This window comes from Anas platyrhynchos, chromosome 3 (genome assembly GCF_047663525.1).
Source record: "Anas platyrhynchos isolate ZD024472 breed Pekin duck chromosome 3, IASCAAS_PekinDuck_T2T, whole genome shotgun sequence".
Lineage (NCBI taxonomy): Eukaryota > Metazoa > Chordata > Aves > Anseriformes > Anatidae > Anas > Anas platyrhynchos.
This window is the reverse complement of record NC_092589.1, coordinates 70,905,535-70,926,887: the sequence shown is the minus strand read 5'-3', so window position 1 is coordinate 70,926,887 and position 21,353 is coordinate 70,905,535. Positions and strand designations below refer to the sequence as shown.

General features: G+C 38.0%; 1 protein-coding gene across 7 annotated transcripts in view; it reads right to left on the bottom strand.

The window, feature by feature from the left end:
• The window catches only part of HS3ST5 (heparan sulfate-glucosamine 3-sulfotransferase 5), a 195,183-nt gene that overhangs the window by 15,936 nt on the left and 157,894 nt on the right, over positions 1 to 21,353 (bottom strand). The window contains exon 1 of one of the 7 annotated variants that reach the window (XM_038177189.2): positions 17,830 to 18,025. The exons of the other annotated variants lie outside the window; for them this stretch is intronic. The gene's annotated coding sequence lies outside the window, so the exon portion shown is untranslated. Of the gene's footprint in view, positions 1 to 17,829; positions 18,026 to 21,353 lie in introns of those variants that run through there. 7 annotated transcript variants of the gene reach the window in all.

Below are 21,353 nucleotides of genomic sequence, written 5' to 3'. Positions count from 1 at the left end.
ATTTTCAAAATGTAAATTCTATATGCTTATTCCTCTGAAAGTCCTGGTCATAACATCTCCCTAAGTAGTGCTGCTTATTTTAATGATGAAATCTAAGTGAAAATATCAATGCCAGTTTAACCAGGGACTTGTTACAACACCTTCATGAGAAAGGGAGACCTATTAACAGTTTTCTCTGAAAATGAAAGAGCTGTGATTTTCTGCTCTGCATGTGTTTTAAAGACCCATAATACATTGCTATATTGGCCTGAGTGACAGCTTACAGTTCCCATTTGGGAGGAAAAAAGGGGAAAAGGAAAGACAGCTCATGTCTGTAGCAACCAGGTGTTACAGAGCTGCACAGTGCCAGAGAGTTCCCTATAAATGAGCTCTCTGCTTGCTAAGCAGTCCTGTTTCCCTTGCACAGCCCATTCATCTTCCTCCCACTGGGCAGCATGAGCTGCAGAATTAACTGCTGTCTTGGGGCTGTGTTCACTCTCTTGCATGTATCCAGCTTGGCAAATAAGCCTGTCCCACGGTTTTAAATTAAACAAAGTAACAAACAAAACAAACAAAAAAGTCAACCAAAACCTCTTTGTACATCCTTTACTGGTGGGTTTCTGAGGCAAGAAAGATGCCAGCAGAGAGGTGTGCTTCTGATCCTCACTGCAATCACACCTGAAAAATCTTAGAAAGGCTGCTCCTCTGCTGGCAGGAGATGCCTTCTCTATCTGTCTCTTTTGAGCGACTTGAATATTTTTGGTGTACTATTCATGGTCCTTCTCTTATCCTGACTTCACACTAATGCAGCTTGATTGGCTTGCTAGACTAAGTTTAGCTCCATGGAACAGAGAGAATCTAATCCTTCCTTTATGGGTGATTATGATTTAGCATCACTTTCCTAGAGATATATTTGTTTATTAAAGTTAACCTTATTTTTCCCTTATCTAACATAGTGACTGACACCACAGGGACTATCCATATTTTTGGATGTAGACAAATTTTGCTTGCATGGTAATATATGTTAGAAATGATGCCACAGCTAAGGATCATCACTTGCATACCACATAAGTTAGTCATGAATCAGTGAAAGAAGAGAGAGAATCAATGGGTTTAGCTAGATGTGAACCTCCAGTGATTTATCCAGGAATTTGAAATAACCTCTGGCCTATGCAGTTCACATTTGTAGTGGTCATTATTCAAGATATCTGTCTGGTTTGGCTACATTTGCCCCTGAAATTCATTTACAGAACTTATATTATAGTGCCTATTAGGGATATGGGCTGGTGGTAGCCTCAATGCTGATTATTTTGTACTAATATAGGAAGCTGTAAAATAATCTGCACAATTTCAAATATATTGTAATGTATTGTTGGCTGAGAATTAACTGCAAAATATCTCAATGCTTTGTTTAATTGTCTTTGAAATGTAAAAAACTACCTCCACATGTCAACTTACATTCAAAAGAACTTGCATTCAAAACAACTGTGCTACATGTATGAAATAAAGTTAAACTAATTCGATTTCCTATGGGGGAAAAAAAAAAAGTTCTCCAGTGTTTTACAACTAGTGGAGACATCAGGGAGTGACATGTTATAAATGTCTCAACAGATGGAAGATTTGATCTAAAAATGTAGAAAAAGATACTCACAAATAATTTATTTGTCAATTGGTGGGGGAAAAAAGAGTGAATAATTTATTCGGTCAATATTATTCAATCATCAATAGAGCTGGTAGAATAATTTATAAATTTTCTTATGAATAATTTATTCACCAATTGATGGTAGGAGGAAATTAATGAAGTAAACAATATTCAAATAACACTGAACAGGCTCTTAGACTCAGGCAGGGCAGCCACACAGGAGGAATGGATTTTTTTCTCCTCAGCCTGATGACAGGCTATGCACCAATGCAGCACATCACCAAAGTGCAGCTGCTCTGTAGCTGCTTCTGCAGTTTGCTGGTAGCAATCACCTTTCCCACCTACCCACCAAGGCCAAGAAATCACCAAAGGTGCCCTGACAGTGCTGGGTGGTTTCTCGGTCTTTGGTGGGGAGCAGCTTGGAAATTTGTCATGTAGTAGTCTGCTGGTGTCTGCAGACCGTCTGCTTCTGACACATGCTAGCAAAGGCTGCAGGTGCCATCACAGCCCTTCAGCAGCTTGAAATGTGTCACACGGTTGAGAAATGTGCTGCACCCTGCTTGTGCACGCAAAGTAGGAAGCAGAGGGTTTCCTTCAGAAAGCCACAGGGCAGTGTCCCTTATTTCCAGACAGACTGCGAAAATAAAAAGTAAAACTCCAAGATAATCTAGGAGAAAAAAACTTAACAGCTTAAACTATTTCATTGTACATCCTTAAAGGGGCAAATCGTCAAGCTGCTGAGATCCACAACAGATTTTAGAAGTCTGGTTGTGCAACTGAATCGTGCTGCGCATGAAATCACATGACAAAGTGTTGACATGTAAAGAGTTAAAAATACCCCCCTTGACACCCTGTCTTTTCAAATATGACTTCACAGGCTTGTTACTTTGACAGCTGAAATCATTTCAAGGCAAATCTTATTTGAAAATAATTTCTAGATTTGTGTGTGGGGGGAAATTTAGTAATATTTATTAATATATTTCTAATGTGGCTGTGTGAGATGGAAGTTTCTCAATGTGTAATGCATTCAGAAACATCCCACTGCCTTCAGACAGAATCCACAGGTTTGCTCTGAGTTCGCTTGATGGCCATTGAATGGATCATTTACAAGTCTAGTCTGAACATTAACCAGGAGCTGTAAAAGAATATAATTAATAAAAATAATTTCAACACAGCTTCTGTTGTACTGTAATCTCACTTTGTAATAGTTGGCATAAAGACACAAATAAAAACTAAGCATGAGGATATGAGCATTTTTTTTTCTTTCTTTCTTTTCCCATTTTCAAAGCGCTAAATTTAATGGTGGATATATGTGTAGTTTGGGATGAAAACGGATGCCCTTTATGAATAGACTAAGTGGAGGAATCAGCTGGCTTATGCCCTCTCTCAACTGCTACCAGGGTTTTTCTATCCTTTGTTCCTTTGGTTCCTTTGTTAAATATAAACTGTAAGCAGTGAAAATCAAAAAAAAAAAAAAAAAAAAAAAAAAAAGGAAAGTTTATGAATTATACACGGTCACAGAGTTTATTAGTGCTCTGTGCTCAGCCTCTTGGGAGTCACTGGAAGAAGAGCTTTGAGCAATTTCTAAATTTTCAAATGGGTTCTCCATTTCTTTATCTCATTCAGCTTTTGATATGGTGCATAAATTATTTATCAGGGTTACCATTATTTCGTTAGCTCGCGTTGTCCTCTGGCACCATGTCTGTAGAACGATATTCATTTTGCATTTGCAATTACTAAACTTAAAAGAAATCAGTTAATTCTTCCTCTCTTCAGTTCTCTCATTTAACAGAATGATGTGTGAAGGACTGGGACGGAAAAAGAATTCCATTTTGACCTTGAATCCTAATTACTCTTTTCATCCTGGCATTTCACCAGAAGTAACTGAAGTTTATGTGGGAAATATTTCTATTTTCCTTTCTCTCTCTCTTTTTTTAATGAGAAGATGTGATAGGAAATAAATTTTTCCACATCATAAATTCACCATTAAAGCTTTAGTGAATTATGTGCTATGCTGGTTAAGTTCAGAGAAGGATCCTTTTTTATATACTTCAAGTCTGTCTCCTGGAAGTTAATTTTTGAAGTATTTCATCTCATAGCCTGCTGGTTGCAGTAAAAGAGACACTAGTCTTTTCCCCCACCAGAGTGTACAATATGTTCACAAACAAATGTTGATTCTGATTTTGCTGAGCACTGCTGCATCCCCACTCAAGGCCACTGTCAGGACTGGGGCTGGATGGTTATGATGCGTTCCTTCCCCTGTGCTGACAGCCACCCAGGTGAAGGACTCACCTCCTCTCTGCAATAGACACTGCTTTCTCAAACGCAAGATCACAGTCTAGAAGAAATAAGCAACATTATAGTGTTACCTAAGATAATTTTACTAGTACCAGATGTGGATTAATTCATCAATTTCTTTCAGGTAGCAGAGTCTGACCTACAGGTTCCCTTAATTCTTCAGTCCTTGAAGATGCTTCTTTCAGGACTCCATGAAAATTCTTGTTGTTACCTACCTTATTTCTCATTAGAAATATTTATATTCTTAAAAATCAATGTCCTGTACTACTTCCCTGAGCAACTCTTCTTGAGGGGACAGGAACTTTTAGTCTTGTAAATTTATTAATTGTATTGCATATGATCAAATTTAATGTATCTAGTAGTCTGTGGGACTGAGCACCCTTAATAACAATTAATAATCCAAGAAGGTGGGATGATGACAGGGGCCACATTGTTGCTAACAACAGAACCAAACTCTGGAGAGTGTGGTGTGAGAAAGGATACCTCCTCACTCCAATGTATTGGTCTTATTGTTATTTGTTTAATAGTTATCTACGGAATATGAAGTTGCAGAGATGTGTTTATGTTGTGTTAGGTCAGCACAGGAAGTTTCTAACTTGTTTTATAAAATGTAGACATAAAGTAGGTACAAAGGAACCATGGAATTGAAGTTTTATATATGAAGAGAACCTTGCTCTCTTCTATTGCAAAAGATCGTTGTTACGTTTATACTTAACATTTACTCTTTCCTTCCCCTTTGAATTTGTAGTTTTTGCCTCTGAAGTGTGTTTGTTCAGAGCCCTTGACAGATAAAGCTACTCGCAGAAGAGACGCCAGATTAGCCTCAGCAGAAGAAAGTTTCTCTAGCTACACCTTGTCAGAGGAACAGTTCAGTGCCTGAGAGCCATGTCTGCTGGGATTCCAGGAGCAATTTTTTTTTAATGCAAATACACAACTCCTAGGCAGAAAAATGTTTCCCTGATGTGAGGCCACTGCTCTCCCTGCTCTCTTCTCTCCAGCTGCCTGTTTTTTTCCAGGAAGAAGCTTCTGGGCTTCTGCCCAACCTGCCCATGCTCCCAGGCAGCCCAACTTCAGGCTTTGTTCACACTGTTGTGTGAAGAACAAGGATGATTAAAAAGAAACCAACCCTCTACGCACGTTCACACTTCTTGTCCTAAACCCTCACAGCTCTATCAGCATATGCTGCAGAAACCAGCCACAGAACTATGAACATGTTTGTACCCTTTGATGCACCAGGCAAGAAAGAAAAAAAGAAATCTTTTATCTCTTAGAACACTAACAGCTTCTTTCCATCTATGAAAATAACAAACACTTGCTTTGAAATGAAGTCTGTCAGCAGAATATTAATGGAAAGCACTTCTGCAGACTAGTATCTAGGATCTACTCTGCAGTGTAAAGGTAAAAAAAAAAAAAAAAAAAAAAAAAAAAAAGAAGAAAATAAAGGCAACCACCCAGTTGTCTCCTATCAGAGAGAGACTGTTCTGCACAACACTGTGTGTCCTGTTACTTCTAAGGTTACTGCAGGGACCAGCCCCGGCACATGGAGTTTCTCTTGTAATTGCAGCCTCTGTAAGGATATAAATGGTACACAACAACAGCAGCTGCTAGGCTTATCCCTTGAACAAACAGAAGATAATGCAATTGAGTTTGCTTTTGGCCAAGGAAGGTCTACTCAGAGGGTAACATAATGCTTTGGATAAAATTGTGGATCAGATTATCTGACACCAATTTAATACTTGGGATTCAAGAGCAGGCAGTTGCTGCTACCGTGGTGTCATTCCTATACATTTCCCTACAGTGTCCCAAGCCTTGATGGCTGCAATGTTGTGATAACAGGACAGCTCCTCCTGCCTGCAACTGCCTCTCAAATTGCAGCTTGGAAATCATACACTCCATTGACAACTTCTTCCTCTGCTCAGGGTTACCATTTTTCCACCAGATCCTTCCCCTGCCACCTAACAGAAGTAATCGAGCTGAGACCTCTGCTGTGACTGGCAGTGCATTGAGCTGTACCAGCCATCTGCTTTATAGAAAGGCAGATGTGTTTGAAATTTCTGTAGAAGAACAATACTATTATTATTTCTAATTAATAGTCTACAAGGACACAAAACCATTCCAAATCAAATTAAGTCCCAATCAAAAAAGTCAAGAGTGATTTCTCATTGATTGCATTTTAAAGTCAACTGAGTTGAACTTTTTTTCTCCACAAGATATAATAGCTTAGTGATAGCTGTCTTTCTAGTGAGATTGAAACTGAAATGACTGTGCTTCTTTTTTTTTTTTTTTTTTTTCTTTCTTAATATTTATTTTAATGTAATCAATTGTTTAAAGGAAGATCTATTTTAATTAGAATGGCACAGCAAGGTCTGTCAAGCTTATGCTCCTCTGGAAGTTTATTATGAAGTTGTGCAGAAAGAAAAATGCTCTGTGTGTTTACTCTCTCCCAAAGGGCAAGATGAAGTTAAAATGAGCCTTTGTGCCTGCTAGCACATACAGAGCCCATGGGTCTCCTAAATTCCTGCTCTGCAAAGGCTGCTGCATACTGAGAAAAGGAAATATCGTCGCCTTTCTTCAGAATGGCAGATTAAGTTTTCCCTGGTTCCTCCTTTCTGAGGATCAGACTCTAACATAACATATATGGATGATAAAGAGCCCAGATGGCTAGTTCAGCTTTAAATTAATAACATCAGCACTCCAGTCAGATGGGGGATGATACAGCTGTTAAGTTTGTTCAACCCCACCCCTTCTGTGTGTTGCACTAATAGTTTAATTTAGTGCTGTTTGCATTCCTCTTGCCCAAATTTCAGGAAACTGTTATTGAATAGCAGTTGCCTGTATTTGGCCATGAATACTCAACATTAGAAGAAGGGATGCTGCGCCTTGTTTCAGACTGTGACAGTTAAAACTCTTGAGAAGCTGTAAAAATATATCTAACGATATCGGAGTTAAGTCTTTTGATGCTACAAGGAGGAGATGTTGTAAAAGTCTGAGTCTCCAAATTCCTGAACTCTTGGTTGCTCATGACTGCATTTCAAGGGGATGTTAGTAAAGGAAAAAAAAAACCACAGTATGGAGCAAGCACTCTGTACTATGCAGGATGAATGAATAAATCCCGAGTAAGAATGATCATGGATCAGTGGAAATCAATACTACAGGACATTTAATGGTGATGCAGGAAAATCTGTATCACTGTGAGTGAATCCTTGGAAAAACAAATCAATATTAAGCCAGTCATTCATTACAGAATGACCATGAAAATGATGGGGTTTCAGTATTAGAATCTAAAAACTGGATAAAGGCATACAATATTCTCCACAGCAAAAATAAATAAATAAATAAATAAATAAATAAATAAATCCACATTTCATTGTATTTGAACAATCCAACTTACATTTTGGGCAGAACCAATATTGAGTCTTTGGCACTTGTCTAATGGAAAGAGTGACTTGCAGAGGTGTCTACAATAACAGAGAGGTTATCCTATTAGAGAAGGCCATGGACAGCTGTTCCTGTTTACAGTATAAATTTATTTTTCTCCCATTGTTTCCTTATGTTCTTGAAGGGCATTTAAAGTTTCTGGGGAATTAATACATATCTCTTCCTTGTTATTTCATTCAAAATATGAGGAAAGACTGAAACTGGCTTTAGTATGTTCTATGTTCCAGTCTTCCTGATGAGGTGACATCTTCCTGTTGTGGGTCCAAGGCTGCATTCCTAAAGGACAGTACTTTGCACTGGGCTCTGTTACGCTGTCAGAGCTCCAAGCCTATCCTCCAGAGGACTCTTTAGCTCTCTGAGGAATATACCTATATACCATTAACTGTTCTCAATTGTAAAAGTGGTAGAAAACTCATTATATTCTTGCACTATGTTTTCCTTAACTAAATTATATTTGCCACTGTAAAAGACCTATTGATTAATTTAATAGATCTTTTGTTCTTTCTACAGATTGATGTCTTACTTGTTATCTTGCCTTCTTGTGCATTCTTCACTTCAGTCTATTTAAGTATTCTGAAAGCTTTATAAGATTTTAAAAATTCTTTATTATTTTGTCCCTCATGTATCAGCCTGGACAGGGGTGAAATCACACAGGCACTCAGCAACTACCAGCCACAAACAGGTCCTGTCCCCCCCTAGGGTAGTGTCTGGTGCAAAGATGACAAGTGCCAAAAGGATTTGTCACTCAGAAAACTGACATCAGGAACACTGGGCTAAAAGTTGACTCCAATCCCCAACAGGACTGCGTACGAATATATATGATTTTCCTTTGTCTTTAACAGAAAATATTGTGACAGCACTTCTTGGTTCTCATCTCTCTTTCAGCTGGAGCCTTGGGAAGCCAGTCTAGGTGTGAAGCTGTAATAAATCCTGAGGACTACAGCAGAGGCAACAAGAAAACAACTATTATACCAGTGTGATAATATAATGGGTAAAGTGATGGGGTAGGGGAAGCAGGACATAACACTTGATGATAAAAGTTCTCCCTGGTCAGTGTCCTAAATGTCAAAAGTGTCACCAAGCAATTTAATACAGACAGCAATCTGACTTTAGAGCCACATGGTGGAAAGTCATATTCCCCTGGATGGTAGTCTTAAATCACTATCTCAGCCTGCACAGTTCACACTGTACTGAGTATCTAGGCTTTTTACAAATTTCCCATCTGCATACAGCAATTTGCTTGTTGATGTTTAGACATGATTGACATAATTTGACAATCTGGCTTATTAGTTTGCTTTGTAACTATGTAAAACACTGACAATGATTACCCCAGTTGACTGAGGACATGTTTCCTGTGACACAGTAAACAAACGTAGCAAAGGAGGCTTTTTCCAAGTGATTGCTCCAGTCCCCTAATGAGAATGTTAACTTATTTCATCAGCTCTGCACTTCACCAAGCTTCCTAATGAATCCTGAAGTCATGCAGCTCTGTTTCTTCAGCCTGGGGTACAGTAGCTAGGATTGTATTCCAATGGTCTTTTCTCCCATCTTCAGCTGTGTTATAATGAAGCCTTTTTTTTTTTTTTTTTTTTTTTTTTTTTTTTTTTGATAGCCTGCACAAGGGCATTTCTTTGAAAAAGAATATATTTCCAAAATTTAGTTTCAAAACCAAGCAAACTCCTTAGAGGAGTGCTTATTCCTATAAATCAGTGTCTCTTAATGGAAAGAACCTGATGAGAGAATGAGTAATGATAACTTAAAAAAAAATAAGAATGAATCAACCTGCTCATTAACCTGCTTGCAGAGTAAATCCTCTGTGCTCTGAAGGCCAGGATTTAAGACAGTTCCTTTAAATCAAAGTTTTTTTTTTTTTTTTTTTTTCTTTTTTTCTTATGAATACTGTTCTTCTCCTCCCTTCTATAAGTTATATTTGGGTCTTCAATGGCTATATGTAGGGGACATTTTTCAGGTGACTGCAAACATCACTGCTGATTTATATGGAGGAAATAACACATGGTATTCCCAGGGGACAAAATCATTACCTTGGTTTTGGTGCATCTAATTACAATAAGCCTCAATCACACTCACCATCTACCCTAATTATCGAGGGAATTGGCAGTGTTTAACAATGAAGGAAAGAGTGCTCCCGTGTCCAATTAAGGTTTTCTTTGAGGATTAATAAATCATGTCTCATCAGCCCCACTGACCCAGAGGTGTTAATCTTCACCTTATCACTCTAATCTTGAAGTAAAATTCTGCAGATCAAGAGCAACAGAGTGGTTGAGTTAATTGTTCCATTAAGTTGATGAAGTCTTTATGCCCATGTCCAATAATATACTATTCCCTAAGCATCTTTCCAGGCTCTGCTACAGAACAGAAAACAAATAATATAAAGAGTGCCACAGCCATTGGTTGCAGGCAAGCAGTGGTTTGGACTCTGATCTGTACCTGTTTTATATGACTACTGATGCTACATTCACACACTGCAGCAAGACAATGAGAAGATGATAAAGAGTGAAGAGAGGTTTTAGCACATCTAAATGCAGTTGCAAAAAGAAGTAAATCATATAGTCAATAATGTAAAGAAGACTTAACTGTTATCTGCCCTGTAAACAGTATCCTTGATTACAAGGCATAAACAATACTGTTTTATTTAAGGGCAAATATCCAGATATTTCTCTGGTAAGTTTTTCTTATTGACAAACCTACAGTAATCATGGAGAACACGGGAAATTGAGTTAAAATATGCTCCTAACCACTACAACAAATTAGAAAACAAATTTTAACTGCCTTCCCAGTCTACTTGTATTTGTTTGTGTTTCTAAGTATTCAGTCATGTAAGATTCTTTTGGCGTGAATATTCACAAACGTACTGAGCTCACAGTAAAAAAGCAATTTCATAAACATTTATTTTAAAGAAGTTCCTCTTCACTATGAGAGCTGAGAAGGAAAGGAAATGGGAATTGTTACCTTTCAGGGCATGGGTCAAATACTTGTGTCACTGAACAAAGGGAGAGGGCAAAAAATGGGATCAAAGACAATAATTTCATGGGGTGGGTAGAGGGGTGAAGGGAGGTGGACTGGATTTGTGAAAGGCTTTTTAATGCATAATCTTTTTTTTTTTTTTTTTTTTTCCTATTCACACATTATTTCCTTCCCCCCTCTGCCTCTTTTTCTTCTACACAAAACACAAATCTGATTTGCCTCTTGCCCCTCAGTCCAGCCCCAAAGCAATGAAACTCATACTCTTCCAGGAGTGAAAGACTAAAAATGCTGTATTAGATTCAATAGCACAGGAGCATGTGCTTAAAACAAGACAGGCATTAAATGAGGGTTAAAGAGTTAGTTGAGAGGAGATAAAAATAGTAATATTTTTCCCCATTCTGTCAAAAATACAAGTTTTATATATATATGTTCTGAAGCTCAGGTAAAGCCTCTTATATTACACACTGAATTCACTTCTGAATAAACACCTAAATAAGAAAATACAGCATTAAACAACATGGCTGATAATGTTTTTCAAAAAGATTTCTCAGATAATTTTGAACAGTTCTCTTAGCTGCTATTTCATCCATATTATTTTCTTTTTTTTTTTTTTTTTTTTCCATCTTGAAGATATTTCAAATAGATTCATTTTAGAATGAAAACAGATAAACTATTATCATGTCTCCTCTCTATGTCCTGTGCTAAGAAATGGGATATACCATTATACTGACTTCAAAGCACTGCATCTGTAAAAATGACAAGTGACTTACACATCAAAGCATGCACCTAATAAAGCACCCACACCAGATCATTAAAATGATTATTTTCACCAATAAAGTTTTGGGATAACTTGATTTGCCTCTTTCCCACTACTTGTCATCTTCTCTGCCTTCCAAAAATTTATTATTCAATAAAATACAAGGCATGCAATATTCCCAAGGTCACTCTACCATTCTCCTTCAAGACCTCCACTAAAACTCTCTTGTAGTATAAGAGTATGAAAACAAACAAAGAAACAACAAAACACAAAAACAAAACAAAACACAAACAACAACAACAAACCACCACCACTGCCAAAACACAAAATTAATCCTCCCTTACCCTCAAGCCTAAGAGGATTCAAACTCACATATCTCACCTCCCAAGAGAATTACAACCTTTCCATTTATGGGCTGGTGTCTTTATGTATGTGCATGCATGTGCAAATGTACAGAGACAGAGGGACAGACAGAACACTGCACTACTTCTAAGAAAGGTGTTTTATTTTACATTAAATAATTAAGGATTCCTTGGGCTAGAGAGCAGGACAGAGCATGACTAGAGGCAGCAATTAGGACATTCATCAAGGACAGGGAACACCTGGCTTTTGTTCTTTGCTTCAAAAAATACTCATTATTTAAATCAGTGACTGCTCTAATTTAAATACCTAGCTGAGTCCTTGCCCCTAGACTGGCTGACGAAGCATGTGAGCCCTCGTGTTCCATGTGACTAGTTAGATACATCAGAAGGACTTCCAGAAAAAGAAGTATTTTTTAAGTCTGCTGCACTGGGGCAGTTTCTGGCACTGGGTATTTGCTAGGGCATGATTTTGTGAGGTCACTGCCTCATTGGGTAACCACAAAATTCAAACACATCTCAGAAAGCTCAGGATTCAGTAACAGCTGTACTACTTTTCTGCTGCACTTGTGTTTGACTGGTTCTTCTCATAGGGTGGAAGAGATGGTAAAACTATGTCAGTATCTTTTTCTGGGTAAGCTTTAAGAAAAGCAATGGCACTAGTTCCCCAGGTAAGAATCCTAGAACAAATTGTGAGATAAGTTCATCTGATTCGTGTCAGTATGGAACAGTGCTAGGGCCACATGGTATGATGAATGTGACCTTCTGTCTTACATACCCTTGTATAACCACAAGTTTAAGAAAAACAGAGTGGTTAATGTACATGTATATAATTCTTGTATTTTGCAAAGGAATGTTTTAGCAATTCGTGTCAATAGAGAGCTTGAAGGGAAATGTATTTGTAGGTTTTTCCTTGAAGTCTCTGATATGTGGGGGGTTTCAGAATAACTGCTAACTATTATGACTATTGCATGGGACACTATGCAAGTCTCTGATATCTGCCCAGGAGATTAAGGAGACGGGGAGAGCTGAAGAACAACTAAAAGACAAAGCTTGCAGAGGATGTTGCACAAGTCTCTTACATACAGCCAAGTTGGACAATGGAGAAGGACAAGGAGGAGGAAGACTATGAGCCTTCAGCATGAGAGACCCCCAGAGACCTTCAGAGGGACCACCGGAGACTGATACGCATGCTCCAGTAGGAGGGTTTGGATTCCGGAAACTAATTATAATAACCCTGTTTTTTTTAGAAGTAGTAATGAATATGTATCAGCCTAGGAGCATAAAAATCAGCTGCTTGATGTAACTGGTGTGCGTCTTGGTGGAGCAGAGACTTCTGGCACACCCAGCGCTGTTTGCTTACCTCTGTTCCTTTAATAAATTGTAAACTTTGATTATAGTCCTATTTTGAAGACTGAGCCATTTATTACAAAACCAAAGGTGAATTTTTAAACAAAACAATTCTCTACCCATTTTTCTAGTCACTCTGGTTCACAGAAGTACCTTCAGAACATACCTAAGGTTGGAGTTAAGGGATACAGGATTAAGTACTGCCAACACAGGTAACTCAACTGGGTTATCAAGATTCAAGTCCATGCTCCAGAACAAATAATTAATCATAATTCTCTATTCGCATTAGGTGAATGGATGAAATATCATACAAATATGTGAAATGTGTCTGGTTCATCAAATATAGAAGGAAGGCTTTGGCACCTAGCAGTAGGGCAGAATGTATATCCAAGAATATTGAGAGAAAGATGTCCCTCTAGCCAGAGGTAAATGATTCTTTCCCCTTCATTTAATTCCTGGTTTGTCTAGGTACTTTCCTGTGCAGTTCCAAGGTGGAGCACTGCACCAGGGACTGAGGACTCCAGGAGATGTTAATTAAATACTCTACATATCAGTACATGTCTTCTACCTGAATCTAGGTAGGTATAACCTATGTCCCTTCTATTTAATTCTTCAGATGTATAGAAGGAATATGTGTTTCCAAAGTTGGATGAAACCATACACATTATTTTCAGTTATTGTTCTTAGAAAACAGATGTGTGAGACAGCACTGGAAATTGTTGTATTGACAAAATAAAATCAATTATGCAAAGAACATTATTATGAGACAAGTAAAATGTTTGTAAAGTAGTTAATGTCAGATTGTTCCTATTCATGCATTTTTTAAATAGATTTATAAAATGCATCCAATTCATAAGTGTTTTACCTTTCATACTTTTTGTTAATTTATTTTATATTAGAATCCACTAAGTGATTATCTCTGCACATTTTTTACATAGCAGTAAAATAATTTTATATCTTCTTCCATATCCCTCTGCCTGAATTTTAATAATAAGTCTGAATAGTTATAAATACAAAGCTGAAAGCAACCTGTCTGACAAACTAGAATGCATAAAAAATCTGAGTTCTTTCCTAATATGTGACAAATTACACCAAGTTTGTACAAGATATTACCTTCTTGTTTCTTCTCTTAAAACAAAACAAAACAAACAAAACAAAAACAAAAGCCTCTGCATTTATGATTCTCATTTTGTTTTGCAGCAAAAAGTAAATGAAATTAAAAGGGACTAAAACCTGTTTAAAGTGATGAAAAATGAAAAGGGAACCTTGTGAACACCTTTCTTTCAATTGCTTTTATTTCATCAGCCTATACAACTGGGCATCTATCTATAAATCAGTTGTAGACTTTAAATTCAATTTGCTGGAACCATAAAAATGATTTATTATTATTATTATTATTTTTGTAATTTTAATCAGCAGGAACATGAACCACATCAATATGAAATTGATAGGAGTATTTCCACAAACTGAAACATACTTCTACACTTCTAATTTGCTCCAGAATTTTTCTTGTTTTTTTCTTGTTTTGGGACACTTTGGGACAAGAATTTTTCTTGTTTTGGGACACACTTTTCCCCTAGTGGCTGGAAAAATACCAGGTTACTTCTGTGGTACATGATCTGTTTTCCTGTACAATTTAGAATATCATTTCTATATTTTCAGTTAGAAATAGTTCTTTTGTCATTCTGGGAAAACAACAGTTGAGGTGAGAAGGGTGTCAGCTGCAGAATCTGGCACCCAGTAGAGATATGGCTTGCAGGGATTCCAAGAGGGCAAGCTAGAAGTTGTCAAAGTATCTAAAACTTTGAAGAAATGCCAATAAAGTAAATAACATTTATCTCAAGGTTGCTTCCATACTAAATACAACCCTTCTTTGTTGTCCTTTGTCAATTCTTAGAAGATCTGAGTTGCAATAGACTGTCTGCCACATCCTGTTGTCACCTCTAAGCAAGGTATAAAAAATTAGTTCATTAGCAGGATTCTTCATCAAAGACCTGGAGGAGTATTTCTTGCTAAGATGTAGCAAGGTAGAAATTTTAGTTAAAAGAGCCTAGTAGTAGTTTTTAATCCAGTAGAAAAAGCTATAACATTGATTTAGTGATAATTGCAGTTTGTATTTGATTCTTTACAGAAAAAAAAAAAGGGAGGTGGGGAAAGGAGAGGAGAGGAGAGGAGAGGAGAGGAGAGGAGAGGAGAGAAGTAACTGTTATCTGTATTTTCCTAAACTATTTTGTATATCCCTAGCTGAGGGTGATGCAAACTCAACAAATAGTATATTTGGATTACATCTCCAAGATCACCCCTTTCTTTTCTGTTAGTTTCTTCCCAACAGAAAGGATCTTGTAGGGTCTCTTGCTGTAGACTCCAACTTTCCAAAGGGAAATTCTTTCCGTGTCTACTCCATCTGAGTGCATGCCTCCCCAGGGATATCAGGATTCCCTTTCTGCCTTTTTTCTGTCCTTGGTTCTTGTTGAGTGCAATTTATATCAGTACACATTTTTATTGCAAGCAACGACTTTTTTTTTTTTTTTTTTTTTTTTTTTTTTTTTTTTTTAATTGGGTTTGCTCTGCAAGTATTAGACTACAAGCTCAGTCTGGAAAATTTGTCCTCTCTAACATTTCTCTTTGTCATTTCTTCTCTTTGTCATTTATTTTTCCTCACCTATCTATTTTCTCAAAAAATAAATTTTGTCAACATTGCTGCTCGCAGCATGGTGTCCATACTACCTCAGTAAAAGAAGGAAGTTTGATGTCTGGACATATGTAGTCTTGTGGAAAGGGGTCTTACTTCGCTCACTGACAAGCTTAGAAGTATAGCTAACAGTATTTCCCAGGGGATGGGGGGTGGTCTTGTTAAAAAAAAAAAAAAAGAAAAGAGAGAGAGAGAGAAGAAGAAACAGAAAAAAAAATCAATATTGACTCTTGACACATTTTCATTTACATCCCTGCATGGCTTTCAGTCTGGGCACAAATCAATAAACAGCTTTTAACACTGCTCAACTAGTTTGTTCTATGTAAAAGAAGAGAGATTTGCCTCAAGTGGCTTGTTTTTCCCTTTGGGCTCAAGGCAGGCTCTCTGCCATTAACACAGTGTGGTTCTTCAAAATGAAGTTGAGTTTATTTGACTGCTCTTTCTGTGACTGATCAGAAGAGCTTGAACTGTAATATTAATCACACAATGTTTTCTTCATCACCACTTACAGTCAATTGACTTTGTACTTAGTGAAAGCATCTCAAGCAGCCAACTCGATGTACCAGAGGGCAAGAAGTCAATAGGAGGAAGAAAGATTTAGTTTCAAAATACACATTACACAGCCTGTGGAGCTGCTGCCACTGAAACTCTGGGCACTTTATCATGCTGCAGATGCGCTGCTATTACACGTTTGTTATTTGCATGATGAAGGCGTCTATATCATCTTAGTTGTTTTCCTTGAATAAGTCTCCTCAATCAGCTGCAACTTCAAGATCAGTTCTGCATGGGAGATGAAGAGACCAGATAGTTTCTCCAAATTGAGCTGGGTTCAAATACTACTTAGTTTCAATTCAACTGTCCAGATTTCAGCAGAGAACTGACCCATGAAGCAGACACCTTCTGTTTCAGCCAGACTGATGACTGTTACTCAAATGCCAGGCATATGTCATGCTAATAATACTACCCATATGCTTAACAAGTGCCAGTTTGCCTAAGCTACCATTAATATTTCATAGCGACTTGCATACAGTGGGCCTTCTAAAACCACATCTTTAATATACATCAGATTTTGAGATAGACTAGGAGTACAGATGCCCAGAGATACAACATAATCAGATGTTTTCCTGAAGTCTCAACACATCAGTTCAGAGTATTTCTAGCTCGGGAAGCCTCCACAGAATTTTCCATGCTAAACAAGTGCATATAACACTCCAAGAAACAGCCTAGAGGGTACATTTATTGCATGTAATAACTTAGAAATGTTTTTTTGCTGTTTTGTACTCTGTGGGAAGTACAACATGCCATAAACTGGGCAATCATGACTTTTTTTTTTTTTATGGAACATTTTAAACATGCACAACAAGAGAATTCCCACTTGTATAAATTTGCTCATTGACTGATTTCATTGCTTTCTTGGGGATGTAGTGGTGCAGAACTAATGTAACACCTAGCACAATGCTGACCCTTTGTCTTCTTTTCTTTTTCTCCCTAATTATGTACATGCATAGATATATGTAGTAATAAAATAATGTATAATAAATTAATGTGTTCATACTGAACAAGTTTCTGATCACCTTATTAAGCAAACTATATATATATATATATATATATATATATATATATATATATATTTTTTTTTTTTTTTTGTGAATGAACCAAAGCTTATTGAATTGATAGAATTAGTATAATTTGAATAGAACACATTGGGAATATTTTCCTTGAGACAGATTTTTTTGGTTGTGAATTTTTCAAAATTTCCATTGACTGGCACAAATTATGAAGCGGCTGTCAGTCTTGGACCAGGCAAATCAGTTTTTATTTGACAATCTAAGTTTTCTTGACATTAGTCTCTTAGGAGTTTAGAGTTACAGGACAACATGTGTTTCCCAGTGGAAAAGAACAGACTCGTAATAAGAATAAAGAAGGACTTTCAAGGACACTCACAGAGAGAAGATAACAAAGGCTTTCTTTAAGTCTGTATTCTTATTTGGTTGGGAGGGGGATGTTAAAAACATATTATATCACAACAGTGAAGAAAAACAAATAAAAATAACTGTCCAATTAAAATATATCTGAACATTAATCTGGAATTCAGCTCTGCATACCATCCGTTTTTCACTATTCTTTTACCCTCAGTTCTTAATACAAATAACAACATGCACTTGTTCTCAACTTTGTCCTCTGACATTTACAAAATAGTAGGAAAAAATCATATTAATTGCTTAATTAGGAGGCATAAAGGCACATTTCCTGTGGAACAGATCTGTTTCGATACGACTTGTACACCATGTACTAGTACCAGACGCATAAGGCTTGTACTGCTACTCACCGGAAAGCCCATTAAATGACAAGTCCATAAGCACACTCCAGCTGTTTTACAATGTTTCACCAAGAGGGGTTGAGGCAAATTACCCCTGTTTAGTGGGACTGGCTATCACATAACAGTTAGAAATGCAGACAGTGCACAATACAGCGATCAGCACTGTGCTACAGGGCAGCAGCAGTGGGAGGTTGGGAGCCGAGCACTCCTCAGCAGCCCAGTTCTTTCCCTATCAAGTGACAAACAGTGGGCACACCACAACGATTGCAATGCCTTTGCTCAGCTTCCTCCCCACACCTTCTGAAATTCACCGACTACTTAGACACAAAGTATGAGAAGCACTTTTATGTCAAATTTATAGCAGAAATAAAATTTCACATCTATTATAAGAATACTTACAGATCCTGTGATTGTTTTTATACATCTCTGGTGTTATGTACTTACAAAATTCTTTCTGAATACATGTTATATAAAATATCAAATGAGCATTATATATCTGTTGATAGAATAAATTGTAACATACAAGATCATCAAAGTAAATTTAAATTTTACATTCTTGTCAGTTAAAATTAAATTAAATTTTACTCCTTAATTACTAAGAAATAGACTAGTATTGAAGAACGTTTCCCAGGACAGAAGCTAATTGCCAGGGGAGAGCTGAAGGAGACGATGGGCACTTGGAGCTGTGTATAGAGGACAGAGTGAGACTGGAGCTGTCTTCTGGAAGCTTCCAGCTCTATTGCATTAAGTTCAACATGATGGACTATTTCAACTCTGTCTATCCTAGTTCAGAAGTGTAATCTAACAGAGGTAATACTAGGCAAAGTGTCAATGGCAGTGGGGTGAGGCTAAATTGCTCTAAATCTGAAATAGAGCCTAACATTCTTTTCTGGCGACCATACCAGTGAAGTGCAACATACGTTTAAGTGGACAGTCAGAGTTCAAACATATGCAGTCAGGCTGGTATTTCACAGAGGACTGCATTTGGAATGAAAAAGAACATGAGGATAAGGCCATGGGACTTTTTCACCATCTGTGGTAATCATTCAGAAAAGGCCTGGCACACAATCCGCAGAAGAAATTTTCTCTTTGGGTTACAATTCCAGGATTAACTTCTAGGATTCAAGTATTACTTTTTTTTTTTTTTTTTTTTTTTTTTTTTTTTTAATGCCTTATGATTGTTCACAGAGGCGGATGATTTTTGTGTGTGGCATAATTCTCGGAATAAGTTGCCATTCAGTATAAGCCACTACCCAAAAAATATTTGCAAATGACCAGACACAAGGTAGTACTTAGGCTAATTTCCAGTGCAGTACCCCATTATAGGCTGTCCCATTCTTTCAAATCACATTTCCTGAAATGAAAGATTAAAGACTGTAAAACCTGCCTTGGGTATATCCTGCTGCCTGATGCTACTGTCCCTTCACAGATCATGCTTGACTCAACACTGGCTTTTCTGCCTCCAGGCAGGCAGGGTCAGACCCTTGTTTTCAGGACTGTTATTTCCGCTAACACTGAGAGAATCAGTGCCAAACTATTCATAGCAGTTTCCAATGGAGTCCAAAGCCTGCTAGATTTTTTCTTTCTACTCCTTCTCCCTGCCCCTGGAAATGAATGGTATAAAACAAACAAGAAGCAAGACAATAAAAACAAAGAGTACTTATTTAGAAGAACCTTTCTGATGGGTAAATTAGCTCTTAATCCTCTCGGTCATTGATTGTTTTATGCTCAATACATGACACTTCCAGACTAGAATGCTTTAAAATTCTTATGTAAAAAACATTTAATCCTATTCATTTCATGTTCTCAAACATTTCTTTTGACAACGAGCTTCACTGACTAATTATTTGTTACTGAGTCAGCTGGGGCTTGCAACATCATGGTTATTAATCAGATCAGGTGTTTTCATTTACACTGAAATGCAATTGGAAAAAAAAAAAAAAAAAAAGTCCATTTCAACCATTCTGATCCCTGTACAGACATGAATGTGGACTGAACAGAAACCTCTGCAGAGCTAAACATTTCTGGCCTCTATATAATGTCAGAAAACCCAAGACAAAGTCCTGCTGATGACTTCTCTGGTTTGGCTTTAAAGGTCGGAAATAAAATAATTCCAGCCCTGAGACCACAGAATCCAATGGTAGTCAAGATACATCTAAAGGAAAAGTATTTGGGGAGCATCCTCTTTTTCATTTGTTTACCATTGTTAAAGAAATCTCAACTTTCAAAATTTTGCAGTTGAATTTTGCGGTCCTCTTTAACATCTTCATCAATGATCTGGATGATGGCATTGAGTGCACCCTCAGTAAGTTTGCAGATGACACCAAGCTAGGTGCGTGTGTCGATCTGCTCGAGGGTAGGAAGGCTCTGCAGGAGGATCTGGATAGGCTGCACCGATGGGCTGAGGTCAACTGTATGAAGTTCAACAAGGCCAAGTGCCGGGTCCTGCACCTGGGGCGCAATAACCCCAAGCAGAACTACAGGCTGGGAGAGGAATGGTTGGAGAGCTGCCAGGCAGAGAAGGACCTGGGAGTGATGGTGGACAGTCGGCTGAATATGAGCCAGCAGTGTGCTCAGGTGGCCAAGAAGGCCAACGGCATCCTGGCTTGTATCAGAAACACTGTGACCAGCAGGGCTAGGGAGGTGATCGTCCCCCTGTACTCGGCTCTGGTGAGGCCGCACCTCGAGTACTGTGTTCAGTTTTGGGCCCCTCGCTACAAGAAGGACATCGAGGTGCTTGAGCGGGTCCAAAGAAGGGCGACGAAGCTGGTGAGGGGCCTGGAGAGCAAGTCCTATGAGGAGCGGCTGAAGGAGCTGGGCTTGTTCAGCCTAGAGAAGAGGAGGCTCAGGGGTGACCTTATTGCTCTGTATAAGTACATTAAAGGAGGCTGTAGAGAGGTGGGGGTTGGCCTGTTCTCCCATGTGCCTGGTGACAGGACGAGGGGGAATGGGCTAAAGTTACGCCAGGGGAGCTTTAGGTTAGATGTTAGGAAGAATTTCTTTACTGAAAGGGTTGTGAGGCACTGGAATGGGCTGCCCAGGGAGGTGGTGGAGTCACCATCCCTGGAAGTCTTCAAAAGACGTTTAGATGTAGAGCTTAGGGATATGGTTTAGTGGGGACTGTTAGTGTTAGGTTAGAGGTTGGACTCGATGATCTTGAGGTCTCTTCCAACCTAGAAATTCTGTGATTCTGTGATTCTGTGATTCTGTGACTAACTTTGATGTTACAAAGAGGTTTATTTTGTTCAAAGCCACGGGCTCTAGTTAGGATAGAAATTTAGTCATTGAAAGTTAGGATAGAAAGTTAGGCATCAGAAAGTTTCAGAGAGAGAAGTCTTTTGTGAGAGGTTTTGATTTAAACTTGAGTTTGAGGCATAGGCAATCTTGGACATTTGACAGTTGTATTAACATCAGGTGTCTATCACTGACTGTTGTCCCTTGTTCTACTCCAACCAGGCTGGCACGTCACCTGTTCACAGAACTGTGCCACAGCCCCTTCCATGCTCTGTGATCACATCTATCAACTAGTGTGT